Raw genomic sequence first — 14,524 nt, forward strand, 5'->3', positions numbered from 1 at the left:
TACTTGCTGGTTCAGGGTCAGGCCCTGTATTCATAAAGCATCTCAGAGTAGGAGAGCTACAGTTATGCTTTGTAGACCATGATGAATAAGACTACATTGACAGGGGGGGGACATGATCCTAGATCAACACTCCTACTCTGGGAAGTGTTATGAACACCCAGGTATTTACCTAATCAGCTTTAGTGGGTGGTTTATCCGTGCCACTTTCACTTTTACCATGCTTGGTGCGTCTCTATGTACACTGATCAAAAGTATAAATACAACATGCAACAATTTCTAAGATTTTACTGAGGTACAGTTCATGTAAGGAAATCAGTCAATTGAAATATATATATTAGGCCCTCATCTATGGATTTCACATGACTGGGAATACAGATATGCATCTGTTGATCACAGATACTTTAAAAATCAATCAAATCAAATGGTCACATGTGCCAAATACAACAATACCTTACAGTGAAATACTTAATTACAAGCCTCTAACCAACAATGTAGTTAAAACAAATATGAAAAAGAATAAGAAATAAAAGGAACAAGTAATTATAGAGCAGCAGTAAAGTCAATGTGCGGGAGCACCGGTTAGTCAAGGTAATTGAGGTAATATGTACATGTAGGTAGAGTTATTAAAGTGACTATGCATAGATAATAACAGAGAGAAGCAGCAGCGTAAAAGAGGGGGTGGGGGGGGCAATGCAAATAGTCTGGGTAGCCATTTGATTAGATGTTCTCGAGTCTTATGGCTTGGGGGTAGAAGCTGTTTAGAAGCCTCTTGGGCCTTGACTGGCACTCCGGTACTACTTGCTGTGCGGTAGCAGAGAGAACAGTCTATGACTTGGGTGGCTGGAGTCCTTGACCATTTTTAGGGCCTTCCTCTGACACCACCTGGTATAGAGGTCCTGGATGGCAGGAAGCTTGGCCCCAGTGATGTACTGGGCCGTTCACGCTAACCTCTGTAGTGCTTTGTGGTCAGAGGCCGAGCAGTTGCCATACCAGGCAGTGATGCAACCAGTCAGGATGCTCTCAATGGTGCAGCTGTAGAACCTTTCGAGGATCTGAGGACCTACGGCAAATCTATTCAGTCTCCTGAGGGGGAATAGGTTTTGTCGTGCCCTCTTCACGACTGTCTTGGTGTGGTTGGACCATGTTAGTTTGTTTGTGATGTGGACACCAAGGAACTTGAAACTCTCAAACTGCTCCACTACAGCCCCCGTAGATGAGAATGGGGGTGTGCTCGATCATCCTTTTCCTGTAGTCCACATCATCTCATTTGTCTTGATCAGGTTGAGGGAGAGTGCGTGGATCAGAAAACCAGTATCTGGTGTGACAACCATTTGCCTTGTGCAGCGTGACACATCTCTTTCACATACAGTTGATCCAGAAAATGATTAACTTGCTGTACAGTATGTAATATGCATCTTGTGTTGAGAATGAGTGCGCAGCAGTTGTCTGGTTTATGACTGCACCAGACAACCGCCAGGTGCTGCTATGATTTCTCTCTCTCTCTCTCGCTCTCTCTCTCTCTCTCTCTCTCTCTCTCTCTCTCTCTCTCTCTCTCTCTCTCTCTCTTACTCTCTCTCTCTCTCGTAAAATGCTAAACTACATAGCACCTCACAAAGTGAAAAAGCAATGCAAAAATGGACCTGCAATATTACAGAACAGGTGACATTATAATAACACTTAACAAGAAAACACACAATAAGGGATCAGTGCCCTTGTTTTCCTCATGTAGTGGATGGTAGGTTGTAGTTATGAAACTAAGCCAACCAGTGTCCAATTAAAGCTCCAGTCGGTGGACTAATTGCTATTGTCCAGAACTGGAGAAGTCCCGCAGGGTTGTGTACTGTACCTGATGGAGTTATAGGGCCTCTGGAGTTAACACACACACATGCGAGAAAACACATACACGTCTGCACACACACACACACACACACACACACACACACACACACACACACACACACACACACACACACACACACACACACACACACACACACACACACACACACACACACACACACACCACACACACAGACACGATTCCCATGTAAGGCACAACAACATCAGTGAAACAGCATGTATAGTCATGAGCATGAAGGGCCCTTTGGATGGTAGGGTATGAATCACATTAATTGCTGGTGTGGTTACAGGAAGATTGGGAGCGGTACTGTGGAATAGATGATACAGTATTTGTCATGCTTACTAAGAAGTCTGAACTTGGCAGGTATAATTGTTAACAGCCAGAGAGGTCTAGGAGTTAAATCAGATTGAGATTATGAGTCATACCAAAACACGGCTCGACACAGGGAGTCGCATTGGACTGAACCATTTCAACTCTATTTTACAGGCAGAAAGGGCACGAACAGGGCACAAATACCCATGCTTCCATGCAAATAACTGAGACATTGTAAAATGTACTGTAAAAAACAGCCATACAGATGTAGGATCTCAATTTGAGCCAGTTTGCCACAGTAGGAACATAATCTTGCAGCAGCAGGAAATGTGAATTATTATGTGGATTATAATTACGCCTAATGGACATTTTTGTAGGGGTTGATACATGTGTCCTAAGGGAAAATCAAATAAAGTACAAACTTAAGAAGCATTTTTAAACCAAAAATACACTACAAGTTTAAAATGTCCTGCATTACAGGAAAGATCTTCTGCAACAGGGGGGTCAAATTAAGATCCTACATCTGTATATTAAACCCAGTCACCATTTCCATAAAGAATTCCCCTGCTCTACTCTGAATAGAAACAGTGTCTTTGAGTTTGAGGGGACACAAGTGCACAAGACAGCACAAGGACCCAGGAAGTCAGACAAGAGAGGAAGTGGTGCGGACGGCTTCTCATCTCTCCCCCAGACACAGACAAGGAGACATAGATGACGGGCGCGCTCCACCAGTGAGCTCATCCCATCCTATCCTAGGACCCGGCCTGGCACCAACGTGTGTGGAAAAGTGCCCCGGGAGGCTCTAAAACACAACCACCTGTCAACTCAGCCAGCCCCCCAAATAACTCAACACAACATCTTGCTAATGATATTATTAACCCTCTATCGACACCTATGTCCACCAAATGGTTCGCAGCTCACCTCACATCTTCTAAGGTATTTTTGTACAACCACCCCCAGAATGGATCCTGGCTCTGAAATTGCACATTTTAGTTAATCTGATGAGCTCTGGTCCAAATCATACACATTGAGGATGATGGGTGTGTGTGAGTGTGATTCGTATACTGATTTCTCTTCCTGGCTTGTGTTCTTGTTCCAAGTGGTATCACCTAAAAGGCATGTCCCCTTTTATTGGTCCTTATTTTAATTGCAAATGCAGGGTTGGTAATTAAATGGAAAATTACACAGCAGGAACATAATCTTGCAGCAGCAGGAAATTTGAATTATTATGTGGATTATAATGAGGGTAGCCTAGTGGTTAGAGCGTTGGGCCAGTAACCGAAAGATTGCTGGATCGAATCCCTAAGCTGACAAGGTAAAAAATCTGTCGTTCTGCCCCTGACCAAGGCAGTTAACCCACTGTTTCCCGGTAGGCTGTCATTGTAAAATAAGAATTTGTTGTTAACTGACTTGCCTAGTTAAATAAAGGTTGATATAAAAATGTTTTTTAAAGATAAAGCAATTCCAATTATTGCACAGTATTTTAAGTGATCTATCAAGTCTCCCATTCCTCAAGGAATGCAGTAGGCTACCTAACACAACCACATTACATGCACCCGTAAATACACACACACACACACTCTGGGGGACAACCAAGTGGTCAATTAACGAGACCTGTATTTTTATCAGGTCAAATATAACACCCAAATGGACAACAAAACATTCCTTGTAGAATGGTAGGGACACATTTTCCCTTTTCCCAAAGCACCACTGGTCAGTACCAGTAAGTAATTCCACTTTAAGACCCTCACTGGACCAACTATGAGGAATATGGCTACACCATAAACCACTAAGTACGTGCTAGTTGTTTGAGGACCCAATGTAGGAAAGGTTATGTGTTTAATTAACAAAGAGCACACAGCAAATATTTCCATTCTGAAGCATACAATTGGCCTACATTATATTGACACAAAGCCTGTCAGTGGCCTAACCACAGTTTGACACCATTACCCTTGGTATTGATAGAAAATCCATATCCGGTCACATTTGATGTGATTAAGTCCAAAACCATCCACACTTGACTTAATCACATCACATCTTACTGTATACCATCCACACCTTCTCCAATCCAACCCTTTCAGATCTGTGATTACTTAAAGGAAGGTAGGAAGGAACGAAAGAAGGATACATTTCTGAGGTATTCGAACAGGGCCCATGTCTAACTATGTGGCAGGAACGTTAAGTTCGATCGGTGAGCCTTAACAGGAGGCCGCCTGCTCCTTGAGAGCCCTGGCTGAGGAAAGGTAAAAGATGTCATCGATAATTCTTGACATGACCTCGGACAACAATCGTTAGCTCCTGGTTCCAGGCTATTGATGAGGCTGGCTGGGGAGGGGGAAAGCACCACAGTGTCAAAGCTGCTCATGGAGCTGGCTGGCTCTGAATTTCTCAGTTTCTGCAAACAGAAAATAGTGTCACTCTCTCTCTCTTTCTCTATCTCGTTTTCTCTAACACTTGCGCTCAAAAACGTACACACACCACCACACACACACATTCCTGTTCCTCTTTTGATAAGACTGAGTCAGATTTCTACCAAATATCAGCCGCGGTATTTAAACAATTATCTCCTCCACCAAAAACAAACAGCTAAATAAGAAGTGTTGGTAAGAAATTAGCCAGAATCTTTGAAGTGCAAAGACCTCTCCAGTGACATGTCTGACACACAGCGATTGGGCACTCTTGAACACAGCTCTGCTATGTTTCCAAGCAAACAGAAAACAGGTGATGCCTGCAGTCAAGGGAATGTGATCAGATGAGTGTTTACAGCACACACACTTCATCCGAATACTCTCACGGGTGGCTTTACACAAAAGTTGGGTAAGGAAACCATGTGTTTGAGGATGTTGCACGAATCTTTCTAAGCACACACATACTGACAAACTATCAACAGCATAACACAGGTTGACTTCAAGATCGATGCCACACATGCTGCACAATGCCTGACTTAGAGACTGATCCCCGTTGGTTTTCTCAGTGTCCGATGTTAATTAAGAACATGTCTGAATGTGTCAGTTTAATATTGATTTTGTAGTTTTGATTTCAATTGCGCATTGAGGATCATGAAGGAGAAAACCACTGAGAGACTACAACCACAACATTTGCCTGAGTCAAAGGGCTGCCCTCCCCTTTCCATTTTCTCAATCCCGTTACCGAGTTTCCTGGTTACGGACATGACCTGGAAATGCAATGAATAACATTTGCTTCGGAGGTGACACGTAGTCCAAATATCATGCATCTTAATGTCCTAAGTCATAGCAATAACACAGATGAATATGGGTATCCAATTACTGCTCATTCTTAGAGGTAGATTTGCAATGCAAAAGGTAAGAGGAGAGGAGGCCTTGGTGGGTATTCAACATGTTAGAGAGAAGGGCTTGGCAGGAGGTAATGAGGTTTTTTGCACACATACACACACTCACACACTTACAAAATCGTACACATACACACGCACAGAAACACACATCCCTTCGGTATAACCAACGTCATGACATATAAGTGGGCACCACACACACATACCCCACACCGTACAGCCCGAGGCGGGTGGGCCTAACAGCGGTCCTCCGGCCTCACACACACTCACACACACACACACAAAATGTGGGGGTAATACCTAAGAAGCCCAATGTGGATGGTTTTTATGCTGTCGCTCGGTGAAGAACGATCATAGACATTGTTATAGACATAAGCTCAGCAGAGGTCACTGCACAGATACTGCTGAGGGAGAGACTTTGTTGCAGATTGATTTGTTTTGTCTTCACCCCCGATGGTGAAATTGTATTGATGAATCCAGCAAAGAACTGTAGAAGTTAATTAACTAATGTCTGACAAGTTTGCATAGTGCAATAATGTCCATTGAATTTTGGGTAACACTATCTATGAACCACCTGTTTATAATGCCACATAGTGCAATATAAGACTTCTTATAAGCATTCATAATAGCTCACAGCTAATTTGAACACTTTTTATGAATGCATTAAGGCTATAGATTCATTCATGCATCAAACAAAAAGCATAATGCATTATAAAGACGACTAGGTCCTTATAAGACCCTATATGAATGTATGAGTGCATATAATGCAGTTATAAGTCCAAATGACCTTGAATGATAAATGCTACTTCCTAGTGACATAGTTCTTTAGTAGATTTTGTGATAATGTCCTTCATACATTTAAATGTGCCACATAAACATAAAAAACACCCTACCATTTCCCAGGAGTATTTTCCGTCCATATACAACAGCATCAGTCGCCCAATCTGACTCCAATTCTTGTTTTCTTTGTATTTATGCAAATGATTGTTTGGATATTACAGATTCAGATGTGATTGCATTCTGTCCTGCTTTTTAAAATTAGATTAAAGATTCGACTATGGATGTTGATGAGACTACTACAGTGTGGTGAAATGTGCGTAATTCCCTAAAGGCAAATGGTTCGCATGCAAATAACCTTATTAGCATATCTAAAAGCTCTTATTATAATTAGGTAGTTTTTTTTCTAAATAGGGTACACATTACCCTGGGATGAAAAGGAGAGGAATATACATGTTTCGCACAAAATTGCAAAACCTAAAAACGGGATCAAATCTGGATAAAGTGCAGACGCGTTCAACAGGGTAAATAATTCACGAACGTTAGCTAACATTAATAATAATAATTTATTAGATTTATATAGCACCTTTCCACCTACAGTAGGTGCTCAAAGTGCTTTACATAGTCTGAGGTGAAACACTCACCTCTTCCAACACCAATATGTAGCACTCACTTGGGTTGGCTGATGCACAACAGCCATTTTTTTGTGCCAAAAAGCTCACCACACACCAGCTATCATGGTGGAGAGGTCAGGAGTTATATATTCTTATTAAAAATGAGAGGGTGATTAGGTGGCCATGATGGAATGGGGCCAGGTGTGAAATTTAGCAATGACACCGGAGTTAACACCCATACTCTTACAATAAGTGCCTTGGGATTTTGTATGACCACAGAGAGTCAGGACACCCATTTAACATCCCATCTGAAAGAAGGCACTCTACGCAGGGCAATTTCCCCTTCACTGCCCTGGGGCATTGGGATCTCCTAGACCAGAGGAATGAGTTCCCCCTACTGGCAAGAACACGTCTGCCATGATAACTCTCAACACTGGGGCCCCTCAGGGGTGTGTACTTAGTCACCTCCTGTACTCCCTGTTCACCCACGACTACGTGGCCTAACACGACTCCAACACCATCATTAAGTTTGCTGACAACACAACAGTGGTAGGCCTGATCACCGACAACGTTGAGACAGTGTGGTGCCAGGACAACAACCTCTCCCTCAATTTGAGCAAGACAAAGGAGGTGATCGTGGACTACAGGAAAAGGCTGGTCGAACAAGCACTCATTAACATCGACGGGACTGTAGTGGAGTGGGTCAAAACTTTCAAGTTCCTTGGTGTCCACATCACCAACAAACTATCATGGTCTAAACACACCAAGACAGTTGTGAAGAGGACATGACAAAACCTATTCCCCCTCAGGAGACTGAATAGATTTGCCATAGGTCCCCAGATCCTCAAAAAAGTTCAACAGCTGCATCATCGAGAGAATCCTGACCGGTTGAATCAACGCCTGGTATGGCAACTGCTCAGCATCTGACCGAAAAACGCTACAGAGGGTAGTGGGACGGCCCAGTACATCACTGGGGCCAAGCTTCCTGTCATCCAGGATCTATATACTAGGCAGTGTCAGAGGAAAGCCCAAAAAATACGGTTTTCTCTGCAAGCGCACGGCCAGCGTTACAGGAGCTCCAAGTCTAGGACCAAAAGGCTCCTTAACAGCTTCTACCCCCAAGCCATAAGACTGCTGAACAATTAATCAAATGGCCACCGGAATATTTACATTGACCCCCCCCATTTATTTTTTTTGTACACTGCTGCTACTCGCTGTTTATTATCTATGCATTGCCACTTCACCCCTACCTACATGTACAGATAACATCGACTAACCTGTACCACCGCACATTGACTCGGTACCGGTACCCCCTATTTTATTATTTGTAACTTTAGTTTATTTTGGTAAATATTTTCTGAACTCTTTCTTGAACTGCACTGTTGGTTAACCTCTTGAGTGTAGGGGGCAGTATTTTGATGTTTGGATGAAAAACGTACCCAAATGAAACTGCCTATTTCTCAGGCCCAGAATCTAGAATATGCATATAATTGTCAGATTAGGATAAAAAACACTCTAAAGTTCTAAAGGAAAATACAACCAGGAAGTGCTGTTTTTCCTGAAACCTATCTGTTCCATTGCATGCCTTCCCTCCATTTAAAGGGATATCAACCAGTTTCCTTTCTCTATGGCTTCCACATGGTGTTAACAGTCTTTAGACATAGTTTCAGGCTTTTATTCTGAAAAATGAGCGAGAAGGATCACATCGTGTCAGTGGATGGCTGGGTGCCAGCAGAGTTTTGCATGCGCAACAGCTTGGAGCAGACATTTTCTCTCTCTCTCTTATTGAAAAAGCTATGGTCCGGTTGAAATATTATCGATTATTTATTTTAACCTGAAGATTGATTATAAAAAACCTTTGACATGTTTCTACAAACTTTACGGATACTATTTGGAATTTTCATCTGCCACGTCGTGACCGCTCGAGCATGTGCTTTTCTGAACAAAACGCGCCAACCAAATGGAGGTATTTTGGATATAAAACAAATCTTTATGGAGCAAAAGGAACATTTATTGTGTAACTGGGAGTCTCGTGAGTGCAAACATCCGAAGATCATCAAAGGTAAGCGATTCATTTTATTGCTTTTCAGACTTCCGTTACCAACCTACTTTGCTGCTAGCTGTTTGTAATGTTTTGTCTGCTGAGAGAGCTTTTTTTAAATCTGACACACCCGGTGGATTAACAACAAGCTAAGCTGTGTTTTGCTATATTGCACTTGTGATTTAATGAAAATTAAATATTTTTAGTAGTAGTTTAATTTGAATTTGGCGCTCTGCAATTCAGCGGATGTTGACGAAAATGATCCCGCTAAACGGGATGGGTGCGCCAAGAAGGGCTTGTAAAGTAAGCATTTCACGGTTGTATTCGGAGCATGTGAAGCATGTTTTATTTGAACACCACTTCCAGCAGCATCTGGTCTCCATCCAGGATCGACTCTGGTTAACTACAGAAGCAAGCCAGCAGTAGGTTGCAGGGTTAACCTAAAAAGGTTTGCCACTGTTACGTATTTGACAGATACAGTAGATCAAAGGTCTATTTGTTTCTTCAGTGGCAAAGCTTATAGGGAAAATATAATATAATATTGGAATATCTAGCAGGTGAACTATGGTATAAGAATAATTTAATTCCAGAGCCCTGTTGATGACACCAATCAAAATAGGCAGATTATTTCAGAGTAGATTGCCATTTTCAATCAAACTTCCTGTGCACCGAAATACATTCATGCATTAGCCAGCCTAATAAAGACCATCTAAATGGTGTTCTTTGTGTATTGACATTATTTTCCAGGTGAATCCTTTCTGTTTTGAAACATTTAGGCATGTTTTTTCCTCTCTCCCTTCCTCCCTTATAGTCCCAAATCCAGTCAAACAGCACTTTGAGGGACTTCCATTTGGAGATCTTCAGTGCATCCTCCTACACACCGCATAGCTTTCATTCTGTGAGTTGTGCTAAGCCGGCTCTGAATGTACCAGCATCTTGATGTTATTAGCCCGATGCAGGGCCGAGCAGGCAGCGTGTCCCGCGGTTGACACACAGCAATCGCATTTCCTCCCTAAGCTGATAAATATCGGAATATTTAAGGCTGAAAATTCTGCCTGAAATTGGAACTCCTGAGCTCGGCGAGAGGAGCGTAATCTTCAAAAGTTTGCTGTCTTCAAATAATTTCCGTGGCCCTCTCTCTCTTCTTCTTCTACTCTCATGTTCACAGGCGATACGCCGGTTGTAACATTGTGTGGCTTATCTGCTATTGCATCTGCAAGGCCATTTTAAAATGGATACCTCCTTATCGGTGGACGTGTGAGTGAGCGAGGCCACAACTTCAGGTGGTGGTGGTTGTGGTACATGACAAATACTGTAACTGAGTGACATGGATGGTGTAATACACGTGGGCCCTACCTCACAAACCTGTCCTGCTGTTCAAGCTTCATAATTGAATAAAACAAATATCCATCATATACATTTTTAGAATTGAATGTGATTCAAACAGTGGCGGTCGGTGTCATTTAAAAAAAATGTAAATAATATGGGCTTTATTTCTATTACATCATATTGGATGACTGTCATTCATATTCCATGCACCCAGCTCAATATAGTATCCATAGGTACTAGATGATACTCAAATTTTCCCTTTACCCATCATGAGGTTGCTACAATCTAGCCTACAAATAAAAGTTTACAACGTAGGTGCACAGGTCAAGAGAAATTAAAGTAATGAAGGTGACAGACAGTGACACATTCAATACCGCCTTGTACACTCTTGCCTGAATCTAGATGATCTAGGGTGTAATCATTAGTCCAACAGTTGCAAACAAGTTTCCATTGGACAAATTCAGGTATGTGTATCCCCGTTTCGTTTTGTTTGCTTCTTTAAAGAAAAGTTTTTCAACAGAATCAAAACACTCCTGATCACATGCAAACACAGAACTAGCAGCCACATAAACCGCATGATCACTTTGCTCATTGTATATATAATTCCTTCTTGCATCTACACTCTCTCTTCCTCTCACCTTTTCCCTTCACTTGTGGACTTCAGTGCACAATACAACAGCTGTCTGTGACCAGGCAAAAAAAACTTTCCAAGCCAAACTTTCATACCATAACCGCTAACCACAGCCTACATCATTGTCACCATATTAAGGTCATAGTCAACATATAGTAGCTACTAGAACTAAAGCGCTAGTAAACCCGATACAATCATGCAGTACAGTATACAGCAAGCAGTTTAGCAGTTACACCTGTGGGCGTCGGTGGCAATAAATGAATAAAGCCAAAAGCTTACCTTGACATAGCATCCCTCTCTGTTTTAACTGGGTATTTGAGTAGGCTAAACTAGTTAGCTAAGTAAGTGAAAGTGAAAGTAAAAGATACATATGCTACGAAATATAGTTAGCTCTCTCTCTGTCTTCAATTTTTTCGTCAACTACTAATCACGTGTTATGCACTGCAGTGCTAGCTGTAGCTTATGCTTTCAGTACAAGATTCATTCTCTGACCTTTTGATTGGGTGGACAACTTGTCAGTTCAAGCTGCAAGAGCTCTGATAGTTTGGAGGAAGTCCTCTGGAAGTTGTCATAACTACTGTGTAAGTTTATGGAAGGGGTCTCCTAGGTTTTTTAATGTTTCACTTTTTTATTCACGATAAAAATGGCTATTTTCCCAACACCTAGGCTTATCCACTGGCGTTTAAAAAATCAGTCTGGATCTTAAGCACTTACAAATTCATAACATATTGTACAGTATGAATTGGAATTTGTAACATATCATGAAATATATTTTTTGCAATAACATATTGTACAAAATGGATGATGTAGTACACAATTGTGCACAATTTTCTGGGACCTGTTTTGCCTTAAGCAGTACTTTCAAAACTCCTGGTGGAAATCATACAAAATCTCTGGAGCATTACTTTAAGGGGAGTGTCACGGCCGTTGAAAGAAGAGGACCAAGGCGCAGCGTGGTGAGTGTACATTCTCTTTTTATTAGAAAAAGACGCCGAACAAAACAATAAACACTACCAACCAAACCGTGACGCTAAAGGCTATGTGCCATAAACAAAGTCAACAAAGCCACCCAGAAAGGAGGGAAAGGGCTACCTGTCACGTTTTACCAAGGTGGGTGGAATCAGGCGCAGAGAGCAGGTTTCAGTGATTTGACAGTTTATTCTCCGGCGCACAAAAACGACGGTCAACCCAACACACAGGGTGAATAATCCAACACAGGATCAAAACAGACCGGAGAATAAGATACAAGTACTCCACCAAATGACATGAATACAAAAACAATCCCGCACAAAACAAGGGCGGGACAACCTACTACAACCTACTATAAGGACGCTAATTAAACTAAAATACACACAGGTGAAACTAATAAGACAAAACCAACAGACAAACGAAAAAGGGATCGGTAGTGGCTAGTAGGACGGTGACGACGATCGCCGAGCACCGCCCGAACAGGCAGGAGAGCCAACTTCGGCGGAAGTCGTGACACTACCTAAGTATGGTTCCCAATCAGAGACAACGATAGATAGCTGTCCCTGATTGAGAACCATACCCAGCCAAAACATACAAACACAAAATCATAGAAAATGAAACATAGAATGCCCACCAGAAATCACACCCTGACCAAACCAAATAGAGACATTAAAAGGCTCTCTGACAGGGAGCATGACTGTGTCCCGTGCCCTTAGTTCAACTTCAAACACCTTCAGACAACAGCTTTTAGAGTGAATATTACGTATACAACACCTAACATTGACACCGAGGGTAAATCAAGAGTTTGCAAGGTTGACATGAGTTAAATGAACGGCCAGTGCCATGCCATGCCATGCCCTGCTTGGTGCCACCGGAGGGTGAGGGCACATTGTGTAGAGGTATTGGCAGGCATGTGGCAGTAGAGGGGAAGATTAAGAGCACCTAGTCATCTGCATGCAGAGGATTCCATCTCTCTATCCTCCTTCCATCCCTCCCCCCTACAAAGGACAAGCGAAGGGGAATATTTGAGGAGAGCGGCGGGGGCTAATGAGTGGGGGGGATTATCAGGTGTGGGGATGTAGAGGAGGTAGAATGGTTGGGATGCACAGCTTTGATTGTCAGCAGATTCCAGGTGGAGAGGGTTTGAGGCCCCCTCGCCAGGGTCTGGATGAGCCGCCGAGGGGGGTCAGACTATTATAGCAGGTGGAGGAACCAGGGCAAGGTGGATGACATGTGTGGAGGCGGTAGGGAGAAAGACCTTCACCCCATAAGGGTGTTCGTAGGCAATGTGTGGTTGGACCCATGAGGAAACCGAAGGGTAACCAATGCTTGGTTGAGCTTAATGAGAGGGTGGTCCACAAAGTCTTAAAACTGTCTGAAAGATAGCTAGGCTACTGAATATGCTAGCTAATTGAGATCCAGTTCATGCATGCTCCCTTCAAAATGATTGAAAAGTGAATAACTATTATCCCTATATACAGTTTCATTCCTTGCAACAATGAACCACTCCCCTCATTTTCTCTCTTAATCCAGATGTATTTCTCCTGTAAAATGGAAATCTGATAACTGTCCCCAAGTATTCCCAAGGGCCTGGTAATTACAATATCGCTTGCTGATACAAACAAAAAGCACACAATTCAAATGATCACAGTGGGTATGCCATAAAGTTGAAGAAAGAAAAACAGTGTCAGGGGCACTTGGAGAGCATGGAGAGCCGTCTAGAACACAAACCAGGCAATGGGGAAGAAAGAGACAATAAAAACTAGGCCAGAGCTCTGAAATGAGAGGGGCGAATAATGAGGGAGACGCTGGTGTTTGCTGCTCTTGGCACCGACAGCTGATGTTTGTCTTTGTGTCGGGGAAGGAGCCCAGCCGAATGGAATCCTTGGAAACACCAAACAATCCAATATTACATTTCCTCTCTCAAATGCCACAGGGAGCGGAGGGGAGCATGTGTGGGGTGATGAGGGAGAGAGGGGGAGTGAGAAAGGCAGAACTAGAGAAAAAGAGAGAAAGGGAGTGTGAGAAAGGAAGAGACACAAGTAGATTAAGAATGAGAGAGAAGGTAAGAGATGAAAGGAGCCAGATGGAGATATATAGAGAGAGAGGAGAGAGCAGCCAACACCAGAGAGAACAGAGACATTGGGGACTCAGTATTACCAATGCTGTTTTAAAATGGGAAAAAATTGAAAATGCACATTAGAACTGAACAGGCAAGTTGCTGCAGGTGCATCAACAAGTTCCTTTGGTATTTTAACTAGAAATTGTCCACAAATGTAGCATTTTAAAAGCATGATATATTAAATAAAGTTCCCTTTAATATAGACCACATGGAAAAATCAGCCCCAGCCAAAAGGACATCTGGAGTGCATTAGAGCTCTGAGGACATTGGATCTCCCCCGAGCGGCAAGGCTGGATGGGTGGCCCACTGCAGACCCATTTTAGCAACAGGCCCGACCCTTTGTGATTGATAGGGGGCCTGCCTGGAGGAGTCCCCGCACACTTACCACTCACACACACCGCACATGCCACACACTGCACACACTAAACACTCAAGTACAACATACCTCATACGCCACATTATATGTCGTAGGGTTCATACATGTAGTGTAAATGTAGTATTATATTTATCACTCACATAAGTGAACACTGCAAATGTCAGAAAGTGTGAAGTTAATAT

General features: G+C 42.6%; 1 protein-coding gene across 1 annotated transcript in view; it reads right to left on the reverse strand.

The window, feature by feature from the left end:
• Positions 1-14,524, reverse strand: part of LOC118391034 (uncharacterized) — a 97,324-nt gene that overhangs the window by 44,221 nt on the left and 38,579 nt on the right. The gene's annotated exons all lie outside the window — the stretch shown is intronic.

The sequence above is a fragment of the Oncorhynchus keta genome, chromosome 12 (assembly GCF_023373465.1).
Source record: "Oncorhynchus keta strain PuntledgeMale-10-30-2019 chromosome 12, Oket_V2, whole genome shotgun sequence".
NCBI lineage: Eukaryota > Metazoa > Chordata > Actinopteri > Salmoniformes > Salmonidae > Oncorhynchus > Oncorhynchus keta.